The 17,209-nt window shown below is 47.5% G+C and overlaps 1 long non-coding RNA gene across 1 annotated transcript; it reads left to right on the top strand.

Annotated features, from left to right (window-relative positions):
• Positions 1-16,514: 16,514 nt before the first annotated feature.
• On the top strand, positions 16,515-17,089 carry LOC146396418 (uncharacterized). The gene is made up of 2 exons (XR_014827755.1): positions 16,515-16,668; positions 16,962-17,089. It is a non-coding gene; the product is annotated as an uncharacterized LOC146396418 (long non-coding RNA).
• The last annotated feature ends 120 nt before the right edge of the window (positions 17,090-17,209 follow it).

Here is a 17,209-nt window from a genome sequence, read left to right as displayed (position 1 = left end):
TCCATTCCTTCTTCTCTTCCCTTCCTTTCCTCCAACTGGGCAAGCTCCGGGGGAGGGGAGGAGGGAGAGGGTGGGACTCTGGGGAGCCTCCGCAGACATGGGAGCTGTTGGGAAAAATTCTCACCTTTACAGGGCCCAGAGGGCTCTGAGATCAGAAATGGACCAGCATGTGCAAAAGATATTTGGAGGGAACTCTGATAGGGACAGTTGAGGCAGCCGAGGAAGAATGTCTTTGAGATATTCCTACTTTCCTTAGAGTCTCTCCCAACCTCTTAGGGGTCTCCTCTCTCTCTTTGACCCTGGCTTTTTTATTTTTAGGTCTGCACTCGCAGCATATGGAGATTCCCAGGCTAGGGGTCAAATCGGAGCTACAGCTGCCAGCCTACACCACAGCCACAGCAACACCAGATCTGAGCCGCATCTGCGACCTACACCACAGCTCACAGCAACGCCAGATCCTTGACCCACTGAGAGAGGCCAGGGATCGAACCCTCAACTTCGTGGTTCCTAGTCGGATTCGTTTCTGCTGCGCCACCACAGGAACTCCTCTCTCTGAGCCTGTCTTGACCTCTTACACTTGCGGACACAAGCCCCCACTTTCCTGAGGCTCCTCCCCACCCCCACCCAGAGCCCTTCTCCCAAATGTCATGTGCTCATTTATTCTTTCCAGGCACGTTGATTGAGGTCCTCCATGAGCTAAGCCTGGAAGATGCTGATGGTCAAGTGGAGGAAAAGATTGTTACCATAAAAAGAATGAAATAAAGCTATTTGCAGCCACATGGACGGACCTGCAGATGATCCGAATAAGGGAAGTCAGTCAGACAAAGACAAATATCATGTGATATCACTTATACTGGAATCTAAAAAAACGGATACAAAGGAACAAAACAGAAATAGACTCACAGAAAACAAAGGAGTGGTTACCAAAGGGGAAAGGCGGAGGGAGGATAGATTAGGCATTTGGGATTAACAGACCCATCCTACTATCATAGAAAATAGATAAAAAACAAGGACCTACTGTAAACACAGGGAATTATGTTCAATATCTTGAATTATGAATATGCATATGTATATTCAGCTTTATATGTAGTTATTTACATACACATATACATGTAGTTATATATGTGTGTGTATCTATAACTGAATCACTTTGCTGTGCATCAAAAACTAACACAACATTGTAAATCAACTATGCTTCTATAAAAGAAGATTGCTAATAAAGTGGTGAATGCCACAGGGTCATTACGCAGTCCACGGCCTCCAGCAGAGGCTACACATTCTCTTCCTTCCCACCGAGATCATCTTCCCACGTAGCCTGATGTTGGGAGGAGAGCAAACAAATGGATTCATTCTCTCCAGGATTAATTCCACCCCACTCAGAGAAGCTGGTTCACCTAACCCAAGAATTGCGTGTCCTGGTGGAAAGGACCTTTCCTGTGGCCCTGCACTACTCTAGCTTCTGTCCTTTTCGTCCTCAAGTCATCCACCTGCACCTTACTCTGAAAAGCGGCCCAAATCTCATACAGACGATCGACATATGCTGTGTGTGCGTGTGTGCGTGTGAATTCTATTTTTGGAAGGAGGCCAGTGCTGGGAGCGCAGAAGCCTGGATTTAGGTGGCTATTAATTAGCTCTGTGACCTGGGCTGATTCATCACGCATCCCTGGACCTCCCTTTCTTTGTTGAAGACAATGCTATCTGCCCTCTCGGCTTCACGGAAACGCTCCTGGGAGAGGATTAGAGCCTGCATATGTGGGTGTTTTACCAACCTTCGACAAGGTGCTCTATGAATGCTAGGGATCAGCCTTGCTCATCCTGAGATGCTCTGTAACACAGGTCTCAGGCCATCGGTAGGTTGGAACAAAGAAGGAGCCAGGGCTCTCTCTGCCCACATCTCCCGGGGTTCCCCTCTGGGAAGCGTTCTGTGAGGCTCGTCCTGGCTCCAGAGAGCTTTTTCTTCCAACATTTGCCCACGAAGAGGACACCCTGGGCTCCAGAAGCTGCTTGTCCAGGTGCCCGGGAAACCCCCCCCCCCCCCCCCGGTTCTGTCCATGGCTTGGGGACACAGGAGTGTAAGTTATGGCTCCCGGTGGTCTCACCATCAGGACAACTCAGATGCATTACAGGACTCAGGGGCATCTGCAGAGGTTACTTTCCCGGGACTTGGCCTGAAGCCCCCGGCGAGCTGGCCCCCTCTCCCTTGCAGCCTTCTCCCTGGAGCGCTTCCTCAGGAAGCCACGCCCATGGGAATCCTCGCTGCAAACATCAGGGGAGCTGTTTCTGGGGAGCTTAACCTTGGGGGGAATTTCAAGAGTTAATAAAAAGAGTGAAGGGGAAGGAGAAGCAGTTGAACAGTTATTAAGCATCTACTGTATGCCAGGCACTGGGCCAAATGTCTAATATTTCACCTAATCCTCAAAACAATCTATACGATTGCTGTATGTAACTTTGCATTTTAGAGTTGGGAAAACTGAAGCTCAGAGAGCTTAAATAACTCACCCAGGTAATGATGTTGACAAGTGACTTTGAACTCTGGCCCCAACTCCTTCTGCTTCATTCTGTGGCCTCCCTGGTATTCTATGGTTTGGGGGTGGCTGGGGCTGGCTTTGGGGGCACCCAGGAGCACGGCTTCTTTGTGGGCTAGTCTGGGCCCCATCATCCTATCCCTGAACATGGGGCAAGCTTGGGAGCTTTTGGTCTCTCCTCTGGAGAGCAGTGTGTGTGTGTGTGTGTGTGTGTGTGTGTGTGTGTGTGTCTGTGTGTGTGTCTGTGTGTGTGTGTGTGGGGGGCTGGGGAGGAGTGTGTCCTTTTACCCTCTTAATGAGGCATAATTACCAAAAGCTTGGAGAGAAGCTGGTTTCTAATCTTATCTGTCATAACCCAGTCTAACTCCAATTCGATGGCTTTCGTCTCTCCGTCTTCCCTGCTAATGACCAGTTCCCTCTCTCTCTCTTACATCTTTGACCAGCCACGGACACCCTGCTACAGCTCCTGCTCCCGGGATGGAGTGGAAGGAAAATAGCCGTTCCCTTCTTTACTTCTTCTCTCTCTCTCTTTTTTTTTATTTTGTTCTACCCTGTTATACCGAGGGTTTCTTGTCCTTTTTGGAGTTTTAAGTTCTTCTGCCAATGTTCAGTAGATGTTTTGTACGAATCGTTCTACATGTAGTTGTGTTTTTGATGTATTGGTGGGAGAAGGTGAGCGTGACATCTTACTCCTCTGCCTTCTTGATTCTTCCCGCCTTTCCTCCCTGCCTTGTCAAAAGGAAGGCGCTATGGCTAACCTCTCAGGGCCGGAGCAGATAAACAGGAAGCTATCTGACCCCGAGCCCCTCTCACTTTCTGCTTTCGGGGCCTCTGTTTCTCCATCTGTAAATAGACATGCCTGCCTGGCCTTCTTCATGGACCTGGTAGAGGAAAGGAGGACAGAGCCGGTGCAGAACCATCAGCAGAGAGACGGCCTGTGGGAAGGTCAGGTGTGCCCTCTGCTTCCGCCTTCCCACGCCAGCGCACAACGGCTGCGTGTCTTCCTGGAGGGACCCTTGGTTGGACAGCAGAGTCCCTGCTGCGGGGCGGATCCTCCACAGGCCCGGGCATCCCAGCTGCAGTGCAGTCGGGCCCGCAGCTTAAGTGTTCGCTGCCCGGCCCTCCCCGCCTAGCCCTGTAAATTGCCTGGGCAGAATTCTGCACACACCTCAGTGGAAGGGGAATTATTTGCCAGATATACAGTGTCTGCGAGAAGGACCTCTTATGAGTCAGTGTTCAAATACGTTACCGGCTCAATAAACAGAGGTTTGTTGTAAATTAAGGAAAGGAAGCGGGTGCTTGCAACAGCCCTTGTTCATCTACTGTTTTCTATTAGCAACACTTTCCCCTTAAGTAGCACATAATTCCCTGGTAGCTGCTGGGCAAGCAGCTCCGAAGCGGGGGATGTAATGACATCGCGATTGTTAGGTAGTTAAAACGGCGCAATAAGGTCCGGAGAGAGGCAGGGGCAGCCCCTGAAGGTCTTGGCCCCTGACGGGCTCCCGGTGCAGGATCATGGGTCGCGCGACATCATTTGGGTAAAATTAAAGCTGGGGTGGTGAGGGGCAGGAAGGGTGGGTGAAGGGAGGAGCAGGCAGATCTAGAAAACAAGGCTCAGACCCACGTCACTGGGACGTCGTGGGTGGCTAAGGCCGCGGCATCCATGGGAACCCGCAATGGCTGATTGGCTGGCTGTTGGTAAGGCATTGCCTTTGCCTGTGGAGACCGCAGGTTGGCGCTGAGGCTGCTAAGACATAGGGTTCAGCCTGGGTGAATAAGGCCTGGTGGGAGCGGCGAGGAGGCTAAGGTGATGAATGCTGTGGGGGTGGGGGAGGGTGTGCATAAAACCAGGGGCCAAAATCCAGGCAGGCTGCGCTTGTCTGGGAGGGAATTCCCTGGGGAGCTGACTGGCTTGTGAGCCTTACTGGGCCATTCTCTGGCATGTTCTACATCCCCAGCTCTTTTCTGGAAGACTCTATAGGGCTCCATCCCATCCACGGTCCCAAATTCTGAGGCTGGAAGGACTTAAGTGTCCCAGGCCACCTCTCCTTCCCTGACTGCCATTCATATGGACATAAGAATCCCCCCTCAGGTCAGGTGTCCCAAGCTCTGGAAATGTGCGTGTGGGGTTGGGGAGCGGTGGCGCATCTGGTTCTTGACTCAAATGCCCATGCAGGGGACACTGACCTGTCATCATTCCTTTTTGTCCTTAGCCGCCATCCTTGGGGTTGCTGCATGGATCTCAACACTCCCACCATCTGGCCCTTTTAGCTGTGTCCCTCTTCTTCCCCTTCAGCCCAGGGTGAGGTGAATATTATTTAGAAAGGAGGGAGGGGCAACATTAAGCCCCATTCAGGCAGACCCCAGACTACTCTCGCCTCATTAAAGGCATAAGTTTCTGACACTCTAGGGCCAGGAAGAAGCTCTGGGGCCATTCGTTTGTCCTTCCCCTGGGGCAATGGTCCAGGCAAAGCCTAGTAGCTTCAAGGAGGTGGGGAGGAAAGCAAAAACTGGATGGAGAAGAGGGTTGGTACTCCCTCCCTCCCATAATATCTTTCCACCATAATTGAGCATTTTAGAGTCAGTGGGGGTCTTGGCCAGCTCTGTTCTACGCCCCCCTGGTGTTTGGATAGAGATTCTGAGGCCCACAATTAGATTCTTAGTGGCAGAGGGTGCCCCTTCCTTGGCAGAAGAGTTTGCAGCTGACATCCTGGGATGTCATTTTAGTTGAATGGATGGATGGATGGATGGATGGATGGATGGATGGATGAGTGGATGAATGGATGAATGAACGGATGAATAGAGGGTAGGGTCAGCTCCAGTGGTGGGTGAGGAAGCAAGAGATTCAACCAGAGCCCCACAGCTTCCCCATGTTCCCCCTCCTTTCCACCCACCTTCTAGCAACATGGCGGGCACAGACAGTGAAAACATACTACAATAAATGAAGGAGGCTACTTGTAGCCAGAGGCTAGCCCCCCACCGAGGGCTTCAGGGATTAACGTTTTACCCATCTGTAACCCAACCTTCCCTACCACTGTGCTGTAGCAGGCTAGCTGGCAAGCTCTGGATGCCATTGGGCACACCAGGACTGTGGAGCTGGCTGGAAGCACGTGTAGGCCCGAGGGGTTTGGGGTCCTAGCCTGGATGAGCTAGAGAAGAGGCTGGTAGGTTTGACTCCATGTTTCCAAGGAGAAGAGAGCCCTGTTCAGGTAGACATAGACTCTCGCTCTGCCTCTGATGATGATCACAGCTAGTGATGCAGCCATTCAACCCCCAGCTGGTCCCTCATTAGAGCACTGATGTTGTGTGCTTCGGGGGCCCTTCTCATGCTGTCCCCCACTTCCCCCCAGCAGTGGAGCACCCACAGTTGGCTGAGCAGTTCCTCCTCTCCTGCTCTGAATGCAAAAGAGTCCTCGTTATGATAAGTGTGAAAGGGCTTGGAGGAGCACTTACCTCTGTTCACTTGGGGGTCAGGGAGGGCTTTTGGAGAACTTTCAATTCTGGGGCCTCTATCCAATGTCCAGTCTTATCTTCCCAGGTTTTACTGTAGGTCTGCACTCCCTCTGACTCTCTCTGTGTCCCCCCCCCCCCGCCTTTTTTTAGGGCCACACCCATGGCACATGGAAGTTCCCAGGCTAGGGGTCTTGAATCAGAGCTGCAGCTGCTGGCCTACATGACAGCCACAGCAACATCAGACCTGAGCCACATCATCAACCTACACCACAGCCATAGCAATGCCGGATCCTTAATCCACTGAGTGAGGCTAGGGATCGAACCACATCCTCATGGACACTGAGGAGCAAGCTGAGCCACAATGGGAACCCCAAGAGTTTTGGACTGAAGTGCAGTTCCAAGCATGGTTTGGCCTCCCTAGTTGCGAGTCCTTGAACCCACTCCTGAAATTTGGTGGCTTGGGCCTGTCTTGGTACCTGCTTTGCTTGGCCTCTGGCTGGGAGAAGCCCTGGGATGTGTGGCCTCAACATGAACATGGTGGTGGATCCCACAAGGCAGAGCTGACTGTGGGTCAATTACGCTTCTTGGCGGCAGCGATCTGAAGAGCATATGTTCATGGCCACAGCAGACAAAAGTTCTTATTCTTATGGAGTAAAGATAGACAATACTCAGTAAATGCAGGAAAAAGCCAAATGATCGAATAGAAGTTTGTAAGTACTATGCAAAAAATGGGGTGGTGTAAAAAAAAAAAATTGGGAGTGTTGGGTAGGGAAGGTTGCAACTTAAATAGGATGGGAAGGGCAGACGTCCCTAAGAAGATACCCAGGCCAAGTCCTGAAGGGGGTGAGAGAGTTAGCTTTGTGGATGGGTAGAGAAGAGTATTTTGTGAGGGAACAGCCAGTGCAAAGGCCCTGGGGCAGCAGCATGCCTGGCATGTTCAACGAACAGCAGGTTAACCTGTATATCTGGAGTAGAATGGACCAAGAGGAGATTGCTAGCAGAGAGTGCCTGAGGAGGGTGGGCCTGAAGGGCCTTGCAGAGACTTAGATTTTACCCTGAGTGACAGAGGAGGCTTTGGAGGGTTAGAGGAGAGGAGTCAGGTGCTCTTACATTTTAAAAGGGTCAGTCTGGCTCTGTGTTGAGAATAGAGTCTATGAAGCTAAGACGGAAGACTGGTGAACAGTTGGGAGAAATGGCATTGATTCATTGATTCAGAAATGGCATTGATTCAGATTCAGGGCAACCCAGGGTCAGGGTACGGATGTATTTTGAAGGTAGAACAAAAGGGTTTTCCAATGGACTGGTGAGGGCAAGAAGGGGCTCAGAGACGACGTCGACATTTTTGGCCTGAGTCACTGGAGGAAGTTAGTGCCAGAACCATAAAAATAGAATGTCACGCTTTCAGACCAGCAGAGGAAAATTTATCTATCCAGTGGGCAGGAGGAGAGAAGGAAGAAAAAGTATAGAAGATGGGAAATGTGAAATAAATGGCAAACATAATTTTTGATATAACATCAATTTACAATGATATAAGTGGATTAAACTCATAATTCAAAATAGAGAGACTCTCGAAGTGGATTAAAAACACAAGATTTAAGGATATACTTTTAGCAAGAGACACACCAAGAGGATGGGAAGAGAGTGGGAGAAGAAGATACAGCAAGCAAATATGAATAGAAGGAAATTTACAAGGAAAAGAAAAAGAGGAATCCTCCAATAAGCGGAATAAAAGATCAGATAATGGTAACAACCATGAAAAATATATACACATGTAACAATATACCATCAAATATATATGTGTGTGCTTATACACAAGCATATGTATAGAAATAACTGTAGCCACATAAGAAGTAGGTAAATCAAGCACTTTGCTTGAATATTTCAAACTTCTTTCTTTTATAGCTTGATAGAACAAGCAGGCAAGATTTATTTAGTAACACGTCTAATATGCTTAAATGTCTGTGTGTAGCTACATACACATTTATACCTTTATATTTAAAAAATGGAAAATATATACTCTTTTTATGATATGTAAAGAGTTCATAAAAATTACTATAAATCAGGAGACAAAGACAGCTTCAATAAATTTCAAAGAATTGATATCATTCAGATAATGTTCTCTGACTATGATATGATAGAACTTGAAATTAGTAAAACAAACAAACAAACAAACCAAACTCCAAACGTGTATGTCTAACAATTAAAAGAATAGCACTAACAAAAAGTTTTGGACTAAAGAAGGAATAATACAGGCAAAGGCAAAATATTAAAACTAAATGTATGAATAAACCACATGGCAAAATTTTGGGGACAAAGATAAGGCAGTACTTAGGACAACACTTAGAGCCTTAAATCTATTTATTAGAAGACAGAGAGGCAGAAAAAAAATGAGCTAAGCTCTTATCTTAAGAGGCTGAAAAAGTAGTGACAGAGTAACCCTAGAGAAAAAGAAGGAAATAATAAAGGCAGAAATTAATAGCAAAGTACAATTAAAAATCACAGAAGCTTAGCAAAGATGATTATAGGTCTTTCAAACAGATTAATAAGATAGACACACTTCTGGCAAGACTGAGGAGAAAAAAAGAGACGTAATAAAATAAAACTGAAAGAAAGGAAAACGACAGACACAACAGACTTTTTTAAAAAAGACAATGAAATTGTATTATGAACAAACTATTACAAAACACTCATAAATGTGAAAAATTAGATGTATTGGATAGCTTTCTGGGAAAATGAGAAATGCCAAAATTGGCAAAGAATAAAAAGAAAACTCAAACGGACCAGTTGTGAGTAAAGATCAACATTATAAATTGGGGAGTTCCCGTCGTGGCGCAGTGGTTAATGAATCCGACTAGGAACCATGAGGTTGCGGGTTCGATCCCTGGCCTTGCTCAGTGGGTTAAGGATCTGGCATTGCTGTGAGCTGCGGTGTAGGTTGCAGATGTTGCTCGGATCCCGTGTTGCTGTGGCTCTGGCGTAAGCCGGTGGCTACAGCTCCGATTTGACCCCTAGCCTGGGAACCTCCATATGCTGCAGGAGTGGCCCTAGAAAAGGCAAAAACAAACAAACAACAACAACAACAAAAGAAAAACGTTATAAATTGGTACAACATTGTAAATCAATTATATTTTAATCAAAATAAAATAAAATGAAATTATAGTCAACCCCTGCCTTGACAGTTCTAGGCCTATACTGCTTTGCAATTGAGCTCTACAAAGCGTTTATGGAAAAAAGAACCCCCGTTTTGTAGACGCTGTTCCAGAAGATAGAAAAAGGAAAAAAAAGAAAATATGATTCATTTAATGAGAGCAGGTTAATTGTTGTTCTCAAACTAGATTAGGGCAGGAGAAAAAAATAGGCATAAATCACTTGTAAAACAGGTGAAAACAATACTAAATAAAACATTAGCTAGCTGAATCCAGTAGCGTTTTAAGAACCCTCACAGCAGTCATGTCGGGTTTATGTGTAAAATGCAGGGATGGTTTAAAAGCAGAAACTCTAGCAATTCACCACCTTCATGGACCAAAGGAGAAAAAAAAAATCATATGATTAGCTCAAGAGATGCAAAAAGCATTCGATGAAATACAATACCTTTTTATAAGGATACTACTAATAAACAAGATGAAGTTCCACACTCATTTATAACAATAATCATCAATACAATAAACTTCCCAGGAAACTAGGAAGAGCGTAGATTTCACAGCCTCTGAAAAGGCTGCTTATCCCAAACCTACAGCAACACGCCACTGAATGTGTGAGCTTCCTCGTTTTATTTTTTAAGAAGCGGACATGTGCACCCAGGTCTGCCTGGCCCCGAATCTCATGCTGTTTCCTGCATGGGGGACAAATGCTGAGACATGGGCAGGTGCCAGGAGTTTTCTCTGGAGCAAGATCCTTTGGGTGGTTCATAGCAGAAACTCAGTTCTGCAAAAAGTGGAGACTTGGTCATAGATTCGATAGGGACCAAAGCATTAAATAATAAGTCTTCTTATGCCATAATGTGTCTCCTCTGTGAGCAGGAGCCTGACATCTTGTTTCTGGCTCCAAGTGGCACTCAGTGTACGTGGATTAATGAATGAGTGACTTCATTTGTACAGGGGCATTTGGTGTTGAGAGAAGAAGTGGTGTGACAGCCACAGAAGCCATCTGGAATGTTTGGTGAGGGCAGAAGAGCAAAGGGTGGAGACACCTGAGGGGGAACTCCGAGAAATCATTGAAAGAATTTTTTTGTTGTTGTTTTTTAGGGCCCCACTTGGGGCACATGGAGGTTCCCAGGTTATGGGCTGAATCAGAGTGGTAGCTGCTGGCCTACACCACAGCCACAGCAACTCAGGATCCTTAACCCACTGAGTGAGGCCAGGGATCAAATCTGCGTCTTTAAGGATACTAGTCAGATCCATTTCTGCTGCACCACAATGGGAACTCCCAAGAACTGTGTTTAACCTTTGGGTCTTTTGGTGTCTCATCTAAGCAAGGGGCAGAAGGCCTGGTTTCCAGAGGGCCCAGAACTTGACCCAGGTGTGGGGGAGGGTGGGAGGTGGGGTTGGGGATGCGGTGCAGGGTGAGGGAGGAGGGCAGGAGGGGGATTAGGGGTGGGGCTCGGGGTGGGGCTCAGCGGTGGGCGTGTCCTGCCCCACTTCCTGGCCCTCCCCTGTGGTACCTCCCGCTGGCTGGGTGTTCTCTTCCCTCTCTGTCTCCCTCTTGCTCTTTTTTCCCTCCAATCCCACCAGATCCAGGAACATTTGGAAGTTGGGAAATAACTACATGAAAGTAGTTGAAAAATACCTGAATGTACATGTGCATGAAAAATTCACATCCTTAATTTAAGGGGCCAACAGAGACTGGCTGGTGCCTCTTTGACCTAATTTCAAAGCACTTGTAAAAAGGACCTGGTCGCCCGGAGCCCGGCTCCGGTGTCCACTCTGTTCTCATCTGTGTGGTCAGCGATGGGACAGTGAGAAAAGGCAGAGCAGGGTCACTGGCACAAACATGGCTCCAGGGGCCCATCCCTGTGGGTGCGAGCGTGGACCTCAGAAAAGGGAGGTGTCAGCTGGCAGGATCCCCAAGTTCACCGTGTACCCATCTTAAAAGACGAAAAGAACGGAGGCTTCTTAAAAGCCAGAGTCTGGCTGAAGAGGGTGTCACGGGAGGTGGTTCCAGGATAGTTTTGAGAAACTCCTTATCTAGGAGCCACATCCTGCTGTCTGCCTGGTGAGGTCTGAGCACACAGAGCTGGTTCAGACAAGGAAGAGGCAACACGTGAAAGAGAAGCGCTCACAAACAGCTTGCCAGCCTCGGGGCTGAACCCAGCGATTTTATTTTTACTTTTTTGGGAGAATTGGGAAAAAGTCATCACTAATTTCACAATTCCTTCATTCCGGAGTACTTGTGAAAAATGACTTCCAGTGTAAAATCTTGTCTACTAAAGAATTAACGTAATAGATAATTTAGATTCAATTATTGGCTCAATACGAAAATTTGCTGGGAAAAGCGCAGGCAATATTTTAGGACTGTCACATGATGCGGCGATTGTGAAATTAGTTATTAATGACCTATGAGAGAGACACTTAAAAAAAGTCAACTGGCGGAAGAAAATACATCACTTGGGCTTTTATAGGGCAGGCTCCGAGGGGGCTTCTGGCGCCTCCATTTCTCAAGTGATTCCAATTTTGCTGACGGTGTCTCTTGTCTTGGTTTCTGTCTATTCTCTCCCCACGTGTGTGATTTGGGCTTGAATCATAGGTGAATTCTTTGGGAGCTGTTAGGAGCTGAAGGTTGCTGCCATCCATCATAGCAAGGGGAGAGCCGTATCCCCCTCCCCTGAGATCTGGGGGCGACCTCTCTCCTCCGCTCCACACCGTTGATTATCTCTGGTCCTCCTTGTGTGAGCACCAGCTGGACTTTTAAAACCAGAATGAACTGCAGGCAGTTTATGACCATTGCTTTCCACCTAGAGCCTGCCTTGCTGGTCGAAGGGGAAATTTTGTCGAAGTCCCCTGGGTTCTCTTTGGGGGTGAACATGATACACCTTCATTAGCCCTTTTCAAGTCACTGCAGAAACTGCCTTCTAAATTCACTTTAAATGACATTTGCTCTTCCTTCCCCAAAGTACTTACCGGGCTCCTGCTCTATGCCCGGCACAGACAGGGCCTGTGGGAGTAGGAGGGCTATTAAAATGTGCTCCGTGCTCGCCGAGAACCTTGAACGTGAGGGATGATCCTGGAAGCAATGTGGTGACTTCACTTTCCAGAGCGGGGAAGCTGTCGCACTGAATGGCTGACACAAGGGGGTGCCTGCTGTGGCCTGTGGCCCCGGGGGTGGGATGTGGGGACAGAGAAGGTCCCTGTCAGAGCAGCAGAGTGGGGCGGCCAGACACTGTACGTCGTCCCTAGAGCACCGAGTGGGGGAGGCTCATTCATTCTACAAGTACTGCATTAGGTCCCCCATGTGCCAGAGGCGCTCAACATGGATGCAGGTGCTGCTGGAGACGCAAAGTGGACCAGTGCCTTATGCAATTCATTTGTGTGTGTGTGTGTGTGTGTGTGTGTGTGTGTGTGTGTGTTAGGGGTGAGAGTAGATGCCTGTAATCAACAAATGCTTACTAAGTAAATGATGTAGTGTATTAAAAAATAAGTGCTGGGAGTTCCCTGGTGGCTCAGTGGTTAAGGACTCAGCATGGTCAATGCTATGGCTGGGGTTCGATCCCTGGCCTGTGAACCTCTGCATGCTGTGGGTGCTGCCAAAAAGAAAGAAAGAAAGATATATGCTATAGAAAAAGGAAATAGAGTGAGGTAAGGGGGACAGGAGGTGTGGACAGGAGTGGGTAGGGTAGCCAGGGTGGAGCTCTCTGAGACCTGATAGCTGAGTCAGGTCTTCCAGGGAGGAAGTGAGGGATTTCGTTCTGCAGATCTCTGGGGAGAGGACTTTTCAGGCCAAGGAACAGCCAGGCCCCAGGCCCCAAGGCAAGCGTGGGCTGGGTTCCAGGAGCAGCAGAGAGGCCCTGTGGCTGGAGCAGAGGACAGGGGTGGGTGGAGAGAAGAAGGAGAGGAGATTGGAGATGTTACAGACTGCATCACCTCATAGGGTCTTGTGTGATGTTGGAAGGACTTGCCTCCTTCCCTGAATAAAATGCAGAGTTATTGAGCGGTTTTCAGCAGAGGGGGGATGTGGCCTGAATTATGCATTTTTTAAATTTATTTTTATTTTATTTTTTATGATTTTTGCATTATAGTTGATTTACAGTATTCTGTCAATTTCTACTGTACCAGTGACCCAGTCATATATATATACATACATTCTTTTTCTCACGTCATCCTCCATCACGTTTCATCATGAGTGACTGGATATAGCTCCCAGTGCTATACAGCAGGATCTCATTGCTTATCCACTCCAAATCCAATAGTTTGCATCTACAAACCCTAGACTCCCTGTCCATCTGAATTATGTTTATTATTATTATTGTTGTTGTTGTTGTTATTATTATTTTGGCCATGCCTGGGGCATGTGGAAGTTCCCGGGCCAGGGACTGAACCTGAGCCACAGCAGTGACAATGCTAAGTCCTTAACTGCTAGGCCAACCCTAATTTATCGGGGAACCCCTCAGTTATGTTTTAAAGGCATCCTTCTACCTGGTGTATTGTGACCAACTGTAGGAGGCAAGGATGGAAGCCGGAAGCTCTGTGGGGAAGTGAAGGAAGGCAGTGATCCAGGCGGGGAGGCCCTAGGTGGACCAGTGGAGGTGGTGAGATGCGGTCAGTTTCCTGATCTACCTTGAATCACAAAAGTGTGGATGCCATGGGTGTGGCCAAAACCCCCCAACTTTGCCATCATGTGGAATGCAGTCCCTTCGTCTGATGTCCTCTCTTGAAATGGTGATATTTATCCGTGATGCAGGTACTGACATTTCTTCCTCCCTCTTTGTTGCCCTGCGTTGTGTGAATAAACCAGTTTCTTATCCATGGATGTTTTGGATTTTTTCCAGGTCTTCTTGATTACAAATAATGATGCTACGAATTTTCTTGTCTGTGACCTTTGCTGCACATAGATAGGCATTTTTGTTGGGTGTTTATGATAGTGGGGGATTTCTAGGTCATAGGGCAGGCAAATACACTTTGTTTTAATAGATGACCGCTAAGCAGTTTTACACAGAGTTCATGCTGATTCAATCCCGTTCCACATCATTATTTACATTTGGAATTGTCTATTTTTTCATTTTAGCAATTCTGCTGGGTATACAGTAATGTCTCATTGTGGTTTTAATCTGCGTTTCCCTGATGACTAATAAGATTGAGCAGGTTTTTATGTGTTTATTGGCCATTTGGATCTGTTTATTTTTGTAAAATGCCTGTTCATGTCTTTTGCCCATTAAATATAATGGGTAGCCTATCTGTCTCTTTTTCGCTTTGGGACTTCTTTATGGATTCTGGACTCAACTTCGTTGTTGATTATATAAAATGCAAATATTATTTCCCACTCTGGATTGCCTTGCACTTTCTTAACGATTTTTTTTTTTTTTCAGAATACGAGTTCTTATTTTAACGTTATCAGTATTTTCTTTCAGGCTCGTACATTTCGTATCCTGTTTAGCACATCTTTGCCTAACTCCCACTTGAAAACTCTTCCACTATATTCTCTTCGAGAGGGTGTTTGACCTAAGCAACAGGAAGGATGGATTTGCCAGCAGTTGAGGAGAAGCCTGGGGCAATGGGTTTCTGAGCGAGGTGGGGGAAAAGATGGAGAGGACAGCTGCATATGCTAAGTCTGAGATAAGTGTTAGACCCTCCGGTGAAAATACACGTGGGCCCTCGTGTATTTGGATATAGGAGTTAAGAGCTCAGGAGCTAGGGCATCAGGAAAATAGTATTTAAGCCTCCCCAGAGAGCTCAAGCACGGCACCCTAAGATGTGACCCTATTAAGTTCTGGATGGGGAGGCAGAAAAAGAGGTTGGGTGAGGGAATCTAGCAAGACAGGAGGAAACCTAAGGAGAGGGCGTCCGGAGGGCTAGTGAAGGACCGGGTCAGGGAGAAGGTCGTGGGCAGGGGCGTGGTGAGTGCTGCTGATGACTGGAAAGGGAGCCTTAGATTTAGTAATTGGTGACATGGTGGAGAACAGTTTTCGGAGGAGAGTGAAGATGAAAGCCTGACTGGAGAGGGCCCGGAAGAGGAATGGTCTAGATCAAGCAGGCAGAGGTTGCCGGGGAGCCCAGGCCCGACGTCAGTAAGCCAGAAGCAAGGGAGCTCCCTGCAAATAGGGAACCGGGGAACACTGCCAGACACTTGACGCCTGAGGGTTTTGTTTTGTTTTGTTTTGTTTTTCTTGAGCCAGCTGGGCCAGCCTGTCCTTAGATGCCTGCAGGCCCAAGAGCTGCTCTTGGGCAGACATGGGGACCAGAAAGGGGGAGAGAGCTTTGTGGAGGTCCTGGGCCATTCCAAGCTCTTTCGCAGGGCACACAATGCTTTTTACCGCTTGGTCTCTGTTTGCCTTTCCCACCTCACCCCTCTCCTTCCTGCTTTCCTCCCTCTTCTTGTTCCCTGAATGCCCACTTTCCAATCTGGGGGTTCCTGCTGCTTTAGCGGATTCACCCTCCATTTCTTCCCCTGGACTCTCTCCCACTATTTCCGTGTTGACTGATTCCCACATAGCCTTTTATTTTTTACTGTTTTGCTTTTTAAGGGCTGCACCTGTGGCATATGGAGGTTCCCGGGCTAGGGGTCCAATCAGAGCTACAGCTCCTGGCCTACACCACAGCCATAACCGCATGGGATCTGAGCCGCATCTGTGACCTACACCACAGCTTCCAGCAACGCCGGATCCTTAACCCACTGAGTGAGGCCAGGGATCAAACCAGCAACCTCACGGTTCCTAGTCAGGTTTATAACCCACTGAGCCACAAGAGAAACATACATAGCCTTTAAGACTTAGCTCAGGCACCACCTCTTCCAGGAAGCCCTCCATGATCATTTAACATTCAACATCTATCTCCTTCATAGCCCTCCCTTCATTGGGTTCAAATGAACTCATTACCTGTGTGTCTGCTACACAAGATGCCTAGCCCTTCATGGGCAGTGACTCACACACTGCCCTATCTGTTTCTGTGCCCGAGGCACAATGCTGATCCTGAGCAGGCCCTCACGTGGTTTTGGCTGGGAATGGCAGAGACGTTGGCATTCAGACAGGAATTCCACCGCAGGCAGAAGAACAGGGCAGCAGTTAACTCGGTCATGGGGATGAGCAGTAACTCTGTTATGCGGCGATGGGGTGTGTGGGGGAGCCTAGAGGAGGCTTGAAGGAGGGCTTGAGTTGGGAAAGTTAGGGAAGGTGACAGCTCAGTGGGTGCTGGCCACATCAGAGAAAGCAGCAGGTGTGTGGGTGTGCATGTGTGCGCACGCACATGCACATGTGCATGCATGTGGCAGTGGCAGTCAAGGAGAGCAATTATGAACATCAAATCAAGCGAATTTACATGGATAAGTGCAGCCAGCGAAGCTTGGCTCCAAGGTCTGATTTATTTAGGGCAGGGAGGGATCATTCAGCCTGGCCATTCCTCCAACTCCTCCTGCCGTCAGCCGCAGCTGAAGCCTGGTTACTCTGTTTAGTGCCGGGGAGGAAGCTTCAGGATGATTTCAGAAGTGTTTTCTGACCTCTTCCCTTCTTCTCCTTCTGGAACACTGGAGGATTAATCTTTTACAAGTAAGCTTGATTGCTTTAAATTTCTAATGACAAAGATGAAATATGTTCAACGTAGAACCTTTGAAAAATACAGAAAGATATAAAGCCGAAAATTAAAATAACCCCAATCCTACCACGGAAATGACCACTATTAATATTTTAAAGCACTCCTTTCAGTCTTTTTGTTTTCCTTTGCATAAGTACGTTTTGAAAAAAACAGAATTCCTTACTTAGGACTCTTTACGTCTGTGTTCTGCTTTTTAAAAATTTAAGATTGTATGTTTTGATCCTTTTCCTATGCTATTGATCTTCAGTGGCTGTAATCATCTACTTTGGGGACACACGACAGCCTTTTGAACCAGTCTCCAAGGAGCGCGCATGAGGATCACTTCCAATGTTTGGTTCTTATAAATACGTCTGCAATAAAAACCACCGTCCACAAGTCTTTCCCCGTATCTCGGATTATTTCGGACACATTCCTAGAAGTAAGATTCCGGTTACATACTGTCACGTTACCCTCCAGAACATTTCGGTGTATGTGTTTTGTTTTACTTTTTATCGT

This window comes from Sus scrofa, chromosome 14 (assembly GCF_054392235.1).
Source record: "Sus scrofa isolate SSC_HxYL_T2T_F1_AM1 chromosome 14, Sscrofa_HxYL_maternal_Yorkshire_Landrace_v2.0, whole genome shotgun sequence".
NCBI classification, from domain to species: Eukaryota; Metazoa; Chordata; class Mammalia; order Artiodactyla; family Suidae; genus Sus; species Sus scrofa.
The sequence above is the reverse complement of the archived record's forward strand: the minus strand, read 5'-3'. Positions and strand labels throughout refer to the sequence as shown.